We start from the raw sequence: 6,317 nt of genomic DNA on the forward strand, positions 1-6,317 counted from the left end.
TTGTTGTATACTGAACGCGATTCGCTAGAAATCCTTAGCAAACTCTTACGAGTGTAGGCAAATTCTACCTTAAAGAAAACGTTCAACGTGCCTCAAAGTTGTACATTCTGTTCTAAATACGTGAATTCAACCCCCTTCCCTCCTCCCAAAAAAAAACTAGTGATTCAAATTGAGTTATGCCATGGTAAACCTTTCAGCTATCAAATTTAGAACTCCAACTATACCTATAACATATTAAGGCCTATTTAGGAGTTGATTATTTTTGTTGATTTTTTATAAAAATGTGTGCAAAAAATTTAAAAAAAAAAACAATATAACAATTTATAGTTTTTTTTTTTTTTTTTTTTTTTTAAACCCAACCTTCTAAACAAAACCTGACTACTAGCAGACCCATAGGCCCACCATCAAAAGCTCACAACACCTAGATGTAATTGAAGTTGCCCACATTCGAAAAAACTTAACCCATGTTAGGTGGGCCCACACAATGCCTATATGGAAATAGAATGCATCAGATGAATTTTGGGTCATACAAGTGGCTCATTTTCATTGGACCAAATTTGTGGCTTAACTTCATTGGACAAAATGAATGGCAAATTAGCCTATATAAAATGATGTAATCTTCAACTCCAGGGGAGGAGGTATGTCCAAACTATTCTATTTACTTATTCAGTTTGATTTAGATATATGCTATCTAACTTGATCGTCGGAGTGCCCTTCAGCCGGCAACCGCCGGTTAGGAGGCACTAACTGTTTATTTTTTTTGCTGATTCAGAACGGTGCGGCTCAATTCTTTGTTAACTCTCAATTAATATATGTGGAATAATTTTTACCTTCACAACTAACACTATCTATGAGAACGAAAGAGAGTAACTAAGAACATGACAAAACACCGTTTTAAATTTCTGCTGACTTTGACACTACAACAAAATGGTACTTTAATGACAAAATCACTTCGTCTCCAATAGTGAAATTTTCGTCACCAAATTGATCCGTGACGAAATAATTTCGTCACCACGTTCGTCACCAATTCGTCGTCACTAAAAGTACCCGGTGACGAAAATTTATTTTGTCACCTATTATTGGCATTTGGTGACGAAATATTTCGTCACTAAATATTAAATATTTTGTCACCTATAACATCCATTTCGTCACCAAAATTAAATAAAATTTTATTTTATTTATTTTGAGTGACAAAATATTTCGTTATTAAAAATAGTGATAAAATTTTTAGTGACGAAAATATCGTCACCAAAAGATGGAAAAAAAAGACCTTTCAGTGACGAAAACTTTTTGTCAAGAAATATTTTAATTTAGTGATGAAATAGTGAATGTGTGACAAAATTATTTGTTGGGATTAGAAAGTTTTAGTGTCAATTTTTTTTCGTCACCAATAATAAATAATTTTTAAAAATTGAGGGGAGGGTTATATTTGCAATTTATATATTTTTTTCAATAAACAATACCTGTACATTTTAATAATCTATTAAATAAAATATTTAATACAAATCAATATAAAATTAACCTGTTCATTATCATAAAACAACCAAGCAAAATACATGTCTCATAGTATCAAGAAATTAATATATAACATCCAAATTATAACATCTATTTTAGTAAAATCAAAAACTACAACACAATCAAAATAACTTGTGCATTTTAATAACCTGCTGAATATAATATCCATTACAAATCATTACAAAAACCTGTTCATTTGGTAATATCAACAAAAACCTGTTCATTTTAATCTATTCAATAAAATATCAACAAAAAGATAAGATCCATCACAATATAATCATAACCCACAACAACATAGTCAAAATACATGTTTGGTAATATCAACAAAAAGTACAACTACACTGTGATGGATGTCTGGTAATATCAACAAAAAACTCTTGCTATGCAGGTTACCAAATTCGTTCATCTCCAATCTGCCATTTAAAAAAGAAAAAATAAAAAGAAAAGACAACAACAAAAGGTTAAGGTAACCATTCACTAAATATGTTAATATGCAACCTATAAGAGAAAAAATAAAAATTTCAAAGTAAATTTTAAACCAAATTTTTATCGTACTTGTTCCGTAAATTTTTACAACTTACATTAGTTCATGATATTTGTTTGAATTATTAGTTCATGAAATCCATTCATGTTATTAGTTCGACTATTTATTAATTCATGAACTTGTATAAATATCATGAAATCCATTCGAATTATACAAGTTCCTGATATTAGTTCATGATATTTCGTCGTATAATTCGACTATTTTTATCGTACATGTTCATGATATTTCTTGGCCTTTTAACGACTATTTCAAGATTTTACTCCCTAACGGCCTATGTTCAAGCCTAAATGTTTTCCAACCGAGAGCCCTATGATTGTTCTGTAAGTTTTCACAACTTATGTTGATTCCTCCCAAAGTGTTCATGATAATTTCTGATAATCTCAAGGTGTTTGTGATGTTTTTCGGGCCTTTAGATGCATACTTCACTATTTTCCCGAGACCTTGTGCCTAAATGTCAAAAGTTGTTTTTTATTCTACCCTAGTTAAAGAAGAAATGTTCTACTAAATTAACATATAAACATAATATACTAACCAAGAAGCTTGTTCATCAGAATCTGAACTTTCCCCACTCTCAAAACTTCCCGTGATACCTTTCTGCGTCAAACACTCTATGATACTTTGTATCTTCTTGCTTTGTTTCTTCTCTGACTTTTGAAACCTTGCAATTTGTTCATTTTGCTGTGCTATTTGCATCTCAAGGCGTTGAACATAGTCACTATTTTCAGCAGGTGCAACAATAGTCTTCATAGAAGAAGAAGGCCTCAAGCCGAGTCCTTTCACATAACCTGACCTTGGCTTAAGCACCTTAACTGACAACTCCTCTTGGCTTAAAGGGATCACACCAGTCTGCGAGAGGTGTTCGGCTTGCGTCTTTATCATGTTCTCCTGTTAATTTAAAATAAATCGAACAATTATTAGTTATTCTACCCTACAAAGCAAATAAATAATTTTATCAAAATTAATATGCATTGCCTTGTACATACATAATTAGCTTGGCTCTCCGACGAAATCCATTCATGTGTGTTCGAATTATAGTGGATGGACTTGTAAAACTTTGCCAAATCAGGAACTTCTCCATTTGCAATTATCTGATTCATTTGTTTTTGAATGTTATTTCAAATATTTAAATAACAAAGCCTACTAATCTGATAAAATAAAATAGCAGAACACACCGAGCTGTGCACCCTAACCGGGATTGATTTTGATCCACATCTATGTTTTGTTTTCATTTGCATCCTATTATTCACATTAGTTAGTGATTGTTCCTACACGATTGAAACACCAATATAAACAACAAAACTTAACATTAGTAAGAAGAAAATAAATTTTTGACAATTAACATAAAACATTATACCATGAATTCTTTACTATTCCACTTCTTGTCAATTAGAGATGTCCATTGATTAAGAGTAACACTTGTAGGTGGGTGGCTTCTCGCGTACTCCTCCCCTCTTGCATCCTTAAGTTGCTTGTATTGTTTGTGCAACCTATAGGTGAAGCTACTCAATCGCCGACCAAACTGTGTGTTTAAAGTCCTTGCTACATCACTCGGATTGCCTTGTAGATCAAACTGATCCTACAAAATCAAATCATTTTTTTTATAAGTTAAATAACCTAAATTTCAGACAAGCAGCAATGAGCCTGATTAAATAACAAAGAAAAAAAGATTGCATCAACAGATGTGTTAACAGTTGCAATTTAATTTCTAGATATGCAGGCATTATATATTATAACAGTTGCAACAGATGGGTTAACAGAGGAATATGTGGCTCTCGAAGAATAAGATGATTATCTTGATAACTGAATGAGCTGTTTGTTAGTCATATAAGCTCTGAGTTGTATACTTGCTGTTGGGAGTCAGCCAGATTGTGTACGCTGCAAATTTAGTATTACTCCTGTGGAGGTTTAGGCAATGGAGTTATGATTTTGAGGGTTCACTATGATTTCGATGATTCAACATGAAAGACCCCCTATTCACAAGTTGTTCATTCGAAATTGAATGATCCTTCAACTGTCTCATATGATCTGTTTTGCCTAACAAACAACTAATGACAAAAATTCCCAATATGGGAGTTCAAACTCAACCATGTAATTTATTTTGAGGAAATCTACATAAACAAAGATGGAATTAGTTTTTTAACTGATGTTATATGGTTGGATGTTAGTAAATTAGTAAAGTTAAATAATTAAAGTAAAATGACCTCAAAAAACAACCCAAATCTTACACACACATATATATATATATATATATATATATATAGGATTAAACTATATAAAATATCAAGAATTTTCATGTCAACACGAACATGATGAGTCCCACCTCCCTCGTATGACCTAGAGTGCATTATTAGTTCATAGAACTAGACCATCATGGAAGCTTTGTTGAATAGATATAGATAAGTCACAAATACACACAATGGTTAGTTGATTGAAATCTTTTATAGTGCCTTAGCTGCAATTGCACATGGAGGAAATAAAGAAACATTAGTTTTGGTGAATGGGGAATCATCATCACATTAAAATAAAAATAATAAAAAATGTTAGTACCAGTGAGAATTTGGTTCCATTTTGATGAAGTCACTGAAAGATATTTAACTAAAATATAATGTACGCACAATAAATTATGTATATTATATAAGTAAACCATGTTGTTGGCCAGAAAGTATTGCATTATTAAACAAAATTGTTGCCTAAAGTAATGTTTTGATGATGAAAATTCTACGTTAGCATGTGAGTGTCCCGTAAACTATGGTGTGCCATTCATTTTCCTGCCAAACATTGCCTAATTCAATAATGTCAGTAAGCACTCAAAACATTGCCATATTGCATTTATTTTTTCAGGGTTCACTATACTTTGAGAAAACACTTCCTCTAATCAATTTGTTGGATGCTGCCACTGCTCATATGCTTAAAATTCCCAGAGAGCAATTTTCTTATTTAAAAAAAAGCTACTCAATCTTGGTAAAATGCAGCAGTCTTATCAGTTGACAGAAAATGAGGTTGCCTACTACATCACACAACTCATCAAGTGAAAAATGGCCCATCAAACATGCTAGAGTTACATGCTACATCACACAATAAAATGCCCTTACATGCTATATCAATCTTGGTAAAATGCAGCAGTTACATGCTACATCAAACATGCTACATCACACAACTCATCAAGTGAAAAATGCCCTAACAAAGAGAGTATTTCTTTCACACAATAATTACCATGTAATTTCAATTTCAATTTCAATTTCAATTTTCATCTGTCATGCCTCTTTTACTTGACAATAATTACCTCCAAGCGTTGGATCATCGGCTTCTTATCAGCATCGTGAACCTTATTCCACCTACAAATGCTCAAGTCTGGTAATTGCGTTCGAACCTCTATGCCAATCTTGGAGGCCAACTTAGAGGCTTGATCTCCCACTGGCGCACGGAAATGTTCAGGTACAGGAACCAACATCTTTCCATTTTTCTGGACAATGCGTTGGGTTTGTATGCCGCGTGTTGGACCACGACCACGTCTGTCATGTGATGCTGTAAGGACATAATGTTAATTGTGTTAATAAGTAAACAAATGCAAGTTAGACCTTAAATTAAATATAAGCAACTTTGCAAACTTACCGACACTACTAGATGCAGTCACCTCATGCACAGGTTGCACATTATGAGGTGGTAAGGGTTGGGTACCAATCTCTTGACGTGGGGGATCCATCCCTTCTTCTGGGGTGGGAGTTAATGGCCTCGAATGAGGCTGTAAATGTAACCCCGGTGGCATCTCTTGTTCCTGAAATAACATAATCGAATAGTAAAGAAGATATTTAACACAGTTAAAATATATTTTAAAAAAGATATGATGTTTAAGATATATGAAGAAGATATTTAAATAGTAAAAGATACGTTCACACACAAATATAAAATAATGTATATAATACCTTGCGATAAAAGGAACCCAATGACTCATTATCACTATCGTTCTCACTCTCTGACGGATTATACTCATCATCATCATCTACCTCAACCCTAATTTTCTTTTCCTTTGCATTTGCACATTTGGGCTGAACCACACTCATCAAAGAATTTGTAATATGCTTCACTCCAAGATTGTTCATTACCTCATAGTTCTTCTTGATTCGCTTATTTCTTTGTTTCTCATATTCTGTTAGCTTCTTAGTTCTCAAATCACCTGGTTTCAGCCATTGTCTTTTTCCTCCGACCATTTTCTACAACTATATAACATAATTCAACTTTAATTAGAAAATATAGACAA

The 6,317-nt window shown here is 32.8% G+C and overlaps 1 long non-coding RNA gene across 1 annotated transcript; it reads right to left on the reverse strand.

Annotated features, from left to right (window-relative positions):
* Positions 1–2,934: 2,934 nt before the first annotated feature.
* On the reverse strand, positions 2,935–3,720 carry LOC114303307 (uncharacterized). The gene is made up of 3 exons (XR_014328872.1): positions 3,414–3,720; positions 3,232–3,324; positions 2,935–3,147 (listed from the first exon to the last, which is right to left on the reverse strand). It is a non-coding gene; the product is annotated as an uncharacterized LOC114303307 (long non-coding RNA).
* Positions 3,721–6,317: the final 2,597 nt, after the last annotated feature.

This window comes from Camellia sinensis, chromosome 5, assembly GCF_055761805.1.
Source record: "Camellia sinensis isolate YWXY chromosome 5, ASM5576180v1, whole genome shotgun sequence".
In the NCBI taxonomy this organism is placed as follows: domain Eukaryota; kingdom Viridiplantae; phylum Streptophyta; class Magnoliopsida; order Ericales; family Theaceae; genus Camellia; species Camellia sinensis.